The sequence below is a fragment of the Tachypleus tridentatus genome, chromosome 8 (genome assembly GCF_004210375.1).
Source record: "Tachypleus tridentatus isolate NWPU-2018 chromosome 8, ASM421037v1, whole genome shotgun sequence".
Classification (NCBI taxonomy): Eukaryota; Metazoa; Arthropoda; class Merostomata; order Xiphosura; family Limulidae; genus Tachypleus; species Tachypleus tridentatus.
Window position 1 is genome coordinate 62,523,645 of NC_134832.1, and position 11,446 is coordinate 62,535,090.

The 11,446-nt window shown below is 35.2% G+C and overlaps 1 long non-coding RNA gene across 1 annotated transcript in view; it reads left to right on the plus strand.

Moving 5' to 3' along the window:
• The window catches only part of LOC143222505 (uncharacterized), a 91,204-nt gene extending 80,188 nt beyond the window's left edge, over positions 1 to 11,016 (plus strand). The window contains exon 3 of the long non-coding RNA XR_013012277.1: positions 10,831 to 11,016. This is a non-coding gene — a long non-coding RNA (uncharacterized LOC143222505). The remainder of the gene's footprint in view (positions 1 to 10,830) is intronic.
• Positions 11,017 to 11,446: the final 430 nt, after the last annotated feature.

An 11,446-nucleotide genomic window follows, 5' to 3' on the forward strand; every position in this document is an offset into this window, starting at 1 on the left:
AACCATCAAAAACCAATGTCTCTGTGTGTTTGTGACTCAACTAATTTTTGATTCAACTTTATAACTCAGTCTCAAAATTGATTTTCTGTTATCAGTATTAGAATCTAACGCCACAAATTTATAAAGTTTTTCTAACGTTTTGATACAAACAACACACAAAAAGCGATAGTTTCGTATTTTCCCCAAAATGTCCAAATTAAAATGTATTAAAATATTTATTCAAAACATTTAGAAAAACAAAAATTGAAAAAACTTTTCTATTATTTTTAAATAAGACACACAGTATTGAAATGAAACAAAGCACTTTCTGTTTCGTTGATAGAGGTCAGCCTGATTGAGCTGTCAGTTCCAAGCAGGGGCGTAGATCCTGGGGAGGATGGAGGGTGTACATCCCCCCTTCATTTTAGGTGGGGGCATGGTGTATACAATTATCTCCCCTACAGTTTGGAATGTTGAATTGTTTTATTACACCACAGGCCTACAAATTGTGTGTTTGTTCTTGTGGTTCTCGTGTTCTTACCAATCGAATTACATAATTAGGCCTAGATGTAGTCTTTTTCAGTAGCCGAAATGTACATCTTTAATATAGGCGTGCTTCTGAGCTTTTCGATCTAAGCGATAGTTCGTAAGTAAGTATCAGTCAGTAGGCCTAAGTATACATGCAAGTATCGTGGCAACAAGATTACTCTGTAACTGCATGTTTACAGCTTTCAGGTTTACGTAATCAGAGATTACCAATTTGCAAATTGAACAGTCCACACAAGTGGTTGCAAAAATCATCCACTCCCCATCGGGTGTAAAAAATCTACACCGCTTATTCCAAGGATTCATATTTCGCAACCGTTGCTCAAAAAGAAACGTCTCTCACAACGTAGTCTATCCCCCACTCCAGTCTATCATTCACGTTTAGGGATAACTATGTGCAGAAAGCCTTTTGAGTAGTATTCTGTGAAACACTGAAACAAAACAAACCGTTTTGTTCACATCTTGTTGTTGTTTTATTGTATTATTAATTTTTATCTCCGTTTTCTTACTTTTTGTTTCTATCATAGGCCCTGCATGACCAGGGGGTTAAGGCACTCGACCTTCAGGGTCACGAGTTCGAATCCCCATCACACCAAAGATGCTCGCCCTTTTAGCCGTGGGGCGTTATAATGTTACTATCAATCCCACTATTCGTAGGTAAAAGAGTAGCCCAGTATACCAAAAAGAAGTCCTAAACAGGGTAGGAAATACTCAACAAGAGGTCTCTGTAGTGAGGTACACGACCGTCATTGCGAATAACTGCAAACAATCGCTTTGGCATGGTCGATATAAGCGTTTGCAGAAGGCTGGCTGGAATGTTATTCTAAGTGGTGAAGATGGCTTCACGAAGATCATGCACTGTTTAGAATTGACGTCCATTTCTATAGACTTTCCTTGCCATCCACCCCCAAACATTTTCAATAGGGTTCAGTTCGGGCGAACACGCTGGATGGTCCAAAAGAATCATGTTATTCGCTATGAAAAAGTCCTTTGTCCTGCGGGCATTGCGGATCGCAGCGTTGTCCTGCTGAAAAATCCAGTCATTTCCACACAAGCGAGCGCCTTCAGTCAATAAGGATGCTCTCCCCAACATGCCAATGTATCTAATTGCTATTTGACACCCCTGTATAACCTGAAGCTCCATTGTTCCATGGAAGGAGAAAGCACCCCAGATCATGATGGAACCTCCTTCACTGTGACGTGTAGAAAATGTCTCCGGTGGGATATCCTTATTGTACCAGTAACGTTGGAAGTCATCTGGACCATCCAGATGAAATTTTTTCTCATCAGAGAACAAAACCTTCGTTCACTTTTCTACGTCTCATGTTTGGTGCTTTTCAGCAAAGTGTAACTGAGCTGTTTCATGGTGTGGAAGGAGGCGTAGTCTTTGAAGACTTTACGGATTTTAAAGCTTTTTTTCTCGTAGATGCCGTCTTATTGTTCTTGAGCTGCATTCTGCGTCCGTAAGGACCTCAATCTGGTTCTACGATCGGCTGGTGTCTTGCCGGACAACCCATCGAATCCTCCTGCTCAACGCCGGCGAAATTTTTTTGGGTCGACCACTTGTAATTCTCGTTCCGTATCCCTCAGGGTCTTTTAAAAAAATTGCAACAGCAGTTTTACTACGCTCAATCTCACCAGCGATGGCACGTTGACAGAGACCTTGCTTTTGCAGTTCGACAATACTTCCACGTTTAAACCCTATCAACTTTTTAGCCTTTGCCATGTTTTTACCCAATGCAACACAGGAGATGTCAGTGGGAGATGTTGACAACGCTAATGCTTAAATACAAATGACTAAATATCGTTACATGTTTACCAATTAACGCTTCGTTTCAGTATGGTCTTAAACTTTTGACCAGTTAGTATGTAGGCTAATTTCATGGTGTTCACATTTTCCCTATTAAAAGCTAAAAATGTTTTTTATTTTTATTTTTCCTTTTTTTATTTTCATCTTTCGAAGCTCCACTCAAATAAGCGGTTGAGTCTGACAACTCAAAATGCATATTTTTTCTTTATGCTCACTGGCCTTAACATTTTGGCCAGCAGTATATATATATATACTATTGGAAGTTTTAACTTCATAATGTAAACACGCGTGTGTTTTACACTATTTCATTCAGTCCTATTAGATAACGTTTTTTTTTTTGTCCAGAAACTTTGTGGTCTTTTTTTTTTATTGTTAATGTGCACTATATGCTGCTGTATTAACATGGTGTTTAATCATAGCTCATGCAAGGTTGACAACTAAACTATGGAATAAATGAAGCCAATCGATTTTTTTAACAAATCTTTCTAAACTATTCATGCACCTAATTACTCTTGGGTTCGTACCTTTGTTAATTTCAGGGTTCTTAATAACACACGCATCACGCACACGTAAAAAAATGTATTAAAACATTATCAATAGCGCAATTAATCCCTCTAATTGCTACTGGATTCCTTGTAATATTCACATAATAATTAATTTTATTAAAACTTTTAGGGACCAGTTATGACAAAAATTATTCAATATAATGTAAAAATAAGAAAACACGCCAATAATGTGAGAGCTAACACTAAATATTAGTTTTTTCCTTAGGAATTAATATACAACCATTGGGCTATAGTACTTATACATGTTATACGCTATGAATATTCAAGATGTTCTTTTTATTTATTGAGAGTTATCAAACCGATTTGCCAAATATACGTCCAAAGAAATAAGCAAAGCTATTTTTCATCACACATTATATAAGCTAAAAAATGTTTAATTCGTTCAAGCATTAAGGCACTTAGTCGCATAATTAATAGTGGTTAATAAATTATTTTAGACTTATTTGAGTTACACGCAATATTACATATTAATATAAAAGTAAATGTAGAAAATGAAGAAATATTTCTTAATAACTGTAATTATATATTTTTGCATATATATTGGCCTGGCATGATGTGGTGTTTAAGGCAATCAACTCATAATCTAAGGGTCGTGGGTTCGAATACCCGTCACGCCAAACATACTTGCCCTTTCAGCCATGGGAGCGTTATAATGTCACGATCAGTTCCACTCTTCGCTGGTAAAAAGAGTAACCCAAGAGTTGGCGGTGGGTGGTGATGACTATCTGCCTTCTCTTTAGTCTTACACTGCTAAATTAGGGACGGCTAGCGCAGATAGCCGTCGAGTAGCTTTGCTCGAAATTCAAAACAAACCAAACTACAGATGTTAATAAATAGGTGAAGTAGTATCAGAAATCTATATTAATCTATATTAAAGTACATCTGAAATTAACAACTTGTTGAACATAACAGAAAAACATTTTTTCCGCTGGGACAGAGGTAAATCTTTGGATTTACAAAATAAGGGATTCGATTCTCCTCGGTGGACACAGGAGATAGCTCCACACGGGTTTGCTGTGAGAAAAAAATACACAAACACACAGAAAAACATACTATTCTGCCACCCAATGGCACAGTGGTATGTCTACGGTCTCACACTGCTTGACACCAGGTTTCGATTCATGTGGAGGGCAGTACACACTCATCACTTTCGATAGCTTTGTGTTTAGTTTCAAACAAACATAATATCATGTAACGTTTGTGCACAATTATTACAAACAATCAGTTAGCTACACAGTAAACCAGTTAAGTTAATGATAATATTAATTCTATATGGCTAAAATATCATGTAGTTAATATAAATCAGTTTGTCTAGGTAAACAGGCTAGAAACCAATCCTTTGATTTTGTTATTCAACCATATAATTTTACCTATATTCCACAAGCCTTTAAAGAGTTGGTTCATTACATATCGTATTTTTTATATTATTTAACACTTGTCCTATAGTTATTATCGTAAGTTGAAACTTTATAATATTCATTTTTTAATGTTCTAGTATTATAAATATAATTTTAGTAGTTTATAATTTAGACTATAATATAAAGTTAAAGTTATAATTTATTTAAACAGTGTATTTATATCAAATAAAATAATTTATTCTATTAAAGTAACATTTGCGAAAATTTCGTCTACTTTGTTTAAGATTATGTTAAACATAATGTTTTATGAGAATGTTACTTCTTGAGCCATATACTGTCAATCCACAACGTATAACAGGTTATACTAATGATACGTAAATAGTTTTTATATTAACTCGTAGAATATTCTATATCATTCATAATTTTGCTGTAACACGTCTTAGCTTATTGTAAGTTCTTTATATTTTAGACCAATAATAATGTCATTTATAATTAGCCCTAGATAGTCTTAGTGTTAATATTTGCTATATACATACATTTACAATTCAAATACCACTTGTTATCTACAAATAAACGTTTATATTTATTATTACTTCTTTGACTAATAATTTGTAAAAAAAATGTTAATAATATTTGTACATTGTGAGTGAATTATCACAGCTTTTGTTTTATCAGTATTTATATATGTTTCATTTATATTAACCCAATTCTTTAGTTTGATGAAATCAATCTTCAAACTTGTTTTCGCCAACTTCCACATCACCATGAGTTACGATTAAAGCTCTATCATCTGCGTACTGATATATTTTGCTCTTTAAACCTGTATTTACAATATCATTAACATATAAGTTAATTACTAGTGAACCCGGTATAAAACCTTGTGGAATATTATATTTAATAATCACTCATTATTTCTCCAATTGCTCTTATTCCAACGTTATTACTCAAATAATTTATGAACCAGTTATGGAACTTCCTTCTTCCACTCGCCCGGCACGGTTAGGTGGTTCGAGTGCTCGACTCATAATATGAGGGTCGCGGGTTCGAATCCCCTCCGCACCAAACATGCTCGCACTTTCAGCCGTAGAGGCGTTATAATGTGACGGTCGATCCCACTATTCGTTGGTAAAAGAGTAGCCCAAGAGTTGGCGGTGGGTGGTGATGACTAGCTGCCTTCCTCTAGTCTTACACTTCTAAATTAGGGACGGCTAGCGCAGATAACACTCGTGTAGCTTTGCGCGAAACTCGAAAACAACAAACAGTCCTCCTTTCATAGTAGTAATGCCAACAATTAATTTATTTTAATCAGAAATGTTGAAAGCTAATATCAACAAAACTTGTTTGTTTAAATAATTTTATAAACTAAAACTTAAATGTGCCATAATTCAGTTGACTGTGATATATTGAGCGATATAATTCTTTGTAAATCATTACGTCAAGAGCAGTGTACACGTCACAGGAAATAGTCTGTTTATTTGTTTGGAATTAGGCACAAGTATTCACAATGGGATATCTGTTCTCTGCTCTCCACTGGTGTCGAAATCTTGTTGCTAGCGATGTTGTCACTGGAGAAGCAACAAATAGAAGTAACATTTAAACACGATTATTAATCAATTATTCACGCACCTTTATCTATGACCTCTTTTTTTTCTTAAGTCTATTTTGTGGTTAAGTTAACGATACTTCCAAATTCCTTGGTAGAAACTGACGCAGAGTTCTCTCGCACCGATATTTTTCTCTACGAACTGAAATTTACAAAATAAAAACGTTATTAGCTCCTAAGATTAAAAAATGTACGGCAGTAAACTCATAAATTAAGGTAGGTGTAATCGGGTTAAGTGGTTAAGTTCCAATGTAATAAAACCTTTACTTGAGACTACACTCCAAGTTACGCTCTTTAGAATTGGTGGTCCCTGGAAATTACACAGAAACTGTACAATTCTTACATATAGTAACTAATGATCTTTGATAATTAAAAAATGGTTCGAAACTGTTCGATTTTCGACTAATCAGGCAATGTTCTTTTCTCTCACTCTCTCTTCATATTTGTATAATGGAAAATGCTTCACACCTTAAATATACAATTGAATGATGCTACATCACACTAGGCCTTTGTACGTATTCGCAGCTTAAATAAACAGTTGAATGATGCTACATCACACTTGGCCTTTGTACGTGTTCGCAGCTTAAATAAACAGTTGAATGATGCTACATTACACTTGGCCTTTGTACGTGTTCGCAGCTTAAATAAACAGTTGAATGATGCTACATCACACTAGGCCTTTGTACGTATTCGCAGCTTAAATAAACAGTTGAATGATGCTACATCACACTAGGCCTTTGTACGTGTTCGCAGCTTAAATAAACAGTTGAATGATGCTACATCACACTAGGCTTTTGTACTTTGTGGAAAACTGAGTTACAATGCACAAAAATAATTTCAGACTGATAAAAATTGTTTAAGATTTTTAAAAGAAGAAAGAATCAAATAATTGGTGCAAGAAATTATAGCAAGTTTATTGACATTTCGGACCTAGACCTAAAAAAAACTAGTTTATGGTTTTATTATTGTTGTTAAGCAAAAACCAGCACGATTGGACATCTGAGTTTCGTCTACATCAGGTATCGAAATCTGAATTTTAGCGTCACAAGCCTGCAGACTCACAGCTGGTCAGGTGGTTAGGGTACATGAATCGTTATCTGAGAGTTGCGAGTTCGAATACCCGTTCAACCAAACATACTTACCCTTTTAGCCGTTTTAGCATTATAATGTGCTGTCAATCCAAATATTCGTTGGTAAAAAAGTAGCCCAAGGTTTGGCGATGGATAATGATGACTAGCTACCTTCCCTCTAGTCTTTCAATGCTAAATTAGGGACGGATATCATAGATAGCTCTCGTGTAGATACAGCAATTGCGAATTCTGGTTACACACACATTGTATTCGAGAAAATATGGATGGCAGAACTTAAATAACCGCACAGCTACATAACAATCATTTTCGTTAAACGTCTATAAACCACCACAAATTTCTTCCTTGGACAGCACAAATTACCAACCGAATAAAGCCAAAAGAATAATTGATTTTCTAATATGATTAAAGAAGTTTGACTTGAATACTACCATTCGCTACGTTTGGACTTTGGTGGTCTTTAATCTTTGTTAAAGAATATATATATATATTTCATGGCTTATAACGATGACGCAAGTACATCAATAGCTTTTTTTATATTCAAAAGATAACCATATATTAAGGTTTTATTTGTTGTCCCTCAAAGCAAATCAATGAAGGGAGATGCGTAGGGATACATTTACTTATTCTCCATAATTTTCAACTGAGTAACATTCAACTGTCTTCATTGAAGATCATACGGCCCACTTCCGTTGTTTACGAGATTCACTTAGGCTCAGCTAAACCTAATCTTAGAAACATGATAACCGTGGATGTCCACTGGATTTCGGTGAAGCGCTGCTAATTAAGTAATTACGGGTAAGACACAAGTCCCGCCTACCTGATGTATCTAATGACTGGGGATGTCTCCGTCCTCCCTCCCCCGACCACCCAACATTCTAGTATTCAGGCCCCCGGCAGAGCGTAACCTCACGCAATCAAATATATTCAGATACATCCGTATTTCCGCTTTTTAGAGATTTCTCACGTGCTCACTAGAGGTCACCAGGGCAGTGGAAGGAATGTAGGTTCTGCACCGGATCGCTTCTATTATTATTCCTCTGGTGTGTTTGAGTAAGTGTAATGTGAATATCACCCCCCCCCCTACTATTCTGCGTCTTCTTTACTCCTCAAACTTCGAAAACAATTAGCCACCTCCTTGAATAGCGACCACCCGCCAAGCCTAACTTTTTATTGAAGACCACGATATTTGTAACATACACAGATCTTTTTAAGCTAATCCAGTTCTCTCTTCAACTGTCAGATTCCGCACTCAGCCCGATTTCGTACAAACCTTTAGTTACATTCATATATATTCATTTTTTTCACGGTATTCTGTTTGTTGTACACATTCTAAAGAATAAATAAATGTCTTATTTCAATTACTCAATATAACCTGTTCTTTGTTTTTTGTGTGTAAGTTTTTTACATAAATGGAACAATTTCCAAAACAGGCCCGGCATGGCCAAGTGTGTTAAGGCGTTGGACTCGTAATCCGAGGGTCGCGGGTTTGAATCCCGGTCGCACCAAATATGCTCGCCCTGCCAGCCGTGGGGGCGTTATAATGTGACGGTTAATCCCACTATTCGTTGGTAAAAGAGTAGCCCAAGAGTTGGTGGTGGGTGGTGATGTCTAGTTGCCTTCCCTCTAGCCTAACACTGCTAAATTAGGGACGGCTAGCGCAGATAGCCCTCGAGTAGTTTTGCGCAAAATTCAAAAACAAAAAAATTCAAAACAAACTTTCGAAATTAAGCCAAACTTTCTGTTGTTGTGTTTTTTTATCACACTTACTTGCAATCTAGTCATTTATATGTATTAATGCTTTAGAGATTCTGAGTAAAACAGATGAATAATCGAGGTTTTTTTTAAACTTCTAGATCACAGATAATTTTGTCAGTTAAAGACTAGAGGTAGCGTTCAGTAACTAAATAACTGGTTTGAACACATGTATTTTGAATTCAGTAATAATAATACAAAATTGTGCGATGGGAAGACATATAGCTTATATAATAAGTTATTAGTACTTGTCATTACAAAATCTTCTATAAGAATTCGAAGATACTTGTTTTTGAGTAAATAATTACAACCCAGCGATTTGTAAAACAAGAGCCACATGAAATGTTTGAGTTTAAATTTATTTGTTGGGATGTATATAAGATTTTCACAAAGAAGAATCAAACCTAGATTACAGCGTTGTAGGTCCATAAACGTAGCGTTATTTCGCCAGAAGACAAATATATTTGTTTATATATGTATTTTCTTATAGCAACGCCACATCGGGCTCAGCAGGAAGCTAAGCTTTGTACAAGTGTTGTCATCTCAATACTCATCTTAAACTATGTTTTTTAAAGCTATATATTAATAGGAAGTGAAAATAACATTATAGAGTTAATGCATATAGTTAATATTGTCTAACAAGAGCTTTTAATTGCAATAACAAACCAATTTTAAGTTTCTTGCAGCTGTTGTATAGCTCTCAACTCTTACCCAGAGTTCATGAGAACTGTTGTATAGATATCAACACATATACAGTTCATGAGAACTGTTGTATATATTTCAACACATATCCAGTTTATGAGAACTGTTGTATAGATCTCAACACACATACAGTTTATGAGAACTATTGTGTAGATCTCAACACACATACAGTTTATGAGAACCGTTGTATGGATCTCAACACCTTTTTAGTTTATGAGAACTGTTGTATATATCTCAACACACATACAGTTTATGAGAACTGTTGTGTAGATCTCAACACACATACTGTTTATGAGAACTGTTGTATATACCTCAACACACATACAGTTTATGAGAACTGTTGTATAGATCTCAACACATATACAGTTTATAAGAACCGTTGTATGGATCTCAACACATATACAATTTATGAGACCTGTTGTATCGATCTCAACACATGTACAGTTTATAAGAATTGTTGTATAGATCTCAACGCTTAAATCCCCCCTGTTTGCTAATTAGTATCAATTTTACCTGAGAACACCGATTTAAGTGTTTTTTAATATTAAAGCACTGCTTCCTTGTAAATTAGTTGAGAATCATATGCTATTGGTGTAAACATAACCTCACGTTGTGTTATTGCAGTGTTTTCTTAATAAGAAGGTTATATCTTGCGATGATATAACGTGAGAAAACATAGTCTGGTCTCTGGAATTTCACTTCGAGGAGCCAATATTATCTCAAGGTTACCTCTTCGTAGCTCTATCCAGAAATAACGTCATTTTGTAGGTTAAATGTTTATATCCCTCAAGGTACATATATTGAAAATGTTATTAAAAAGGATATTTTGTAAACATCTTTTCAAGTACAAATTCGATATTTCACAATCCTGGACCGTTGTTTAAAATACCACAGCTATATGGTTAGTTGAATTTCGATATGTTTAATGGCACTTAAACCAATTAATGGTGAAAAGGAAAACGGTCTTCCTCACCCACTTATTCGCTATAGACGTCAAACATTTAATCTGTCTAACGAAGCGCTTTATTGAAAAACTTTACTAGATAAAAAAATGAATTAAAAATTCATCGCTCTTTGAAACATCTTGCTGATTGGTTTGAATATAATATAGATGCGTATGCTTTAGCTCCGTAAGTGACCAGAAAGAGTATAACACCTTTTGACCTTATGTTTCTGGCGCAATAAAAATATTGTATCGTGGAAGAGCTTCTACCTTAATCCAATATTATTATTGGAAAAGTAATTAGTAATGTTGGACCAAACGATAATGTAATTGTGGGTTACTCGCCCGTCTCTCCTAATATGAAACGGAAGCAAACTCCTACTTACTTCCACCTTCACAAGTTTTGTGTTCATTTATGAAAGTGATTTTCTTTTCATAAAGGATGGGTTTTATTTTAAAAATGTAATATGTACTTTCCAGGCTCAACCGGGCCCTGCATGGCCAGGAGGATAAGGTACTCGACTCGCAATCTGAGTGTTGCGGATTCGAATCCAGGTCACACCAAACAAGTTCGCCTTTTCAGCCCTGGGTAATTCTTGGTTTAGCTGGATTGGATAGCATTAATATGTCATGATAATTCTTGGTTTAACTGTATTGTATGGCAATAAAAGGACATGATAATTATTGATTTAACTGTATTGTATGGCAGTAAAATGTCATGATAATTCTTGATTTAACTGTATTGTATGGTAATAAAATGTCATGATAATTCTTGGTTTAACTGTATTGTATGGCAATAAAATGTCATGATAATTCTTGGTTTAGTTGGACGGCATGGTAGGAGACTGCCAGGATAATTCTTGGTTTAGCTGAATTTGATAAAAGTAAAATGTCATAATAATTCTTGGTTTAGCTGAATTTGATAAAATAAAATGTCATAATAATTCTTGGTTTAGCTGTATTGTACAGCAGTAAAATTTCATCATAATTCTTGACTTGATTTTATTGTATGGCAAAAAAGTGTCATGACAATTCTTGGTTTAGCTGGATTGGATAGAAGAAAAATTCGATGATAATTTTTGGTCTAGTTGGATTG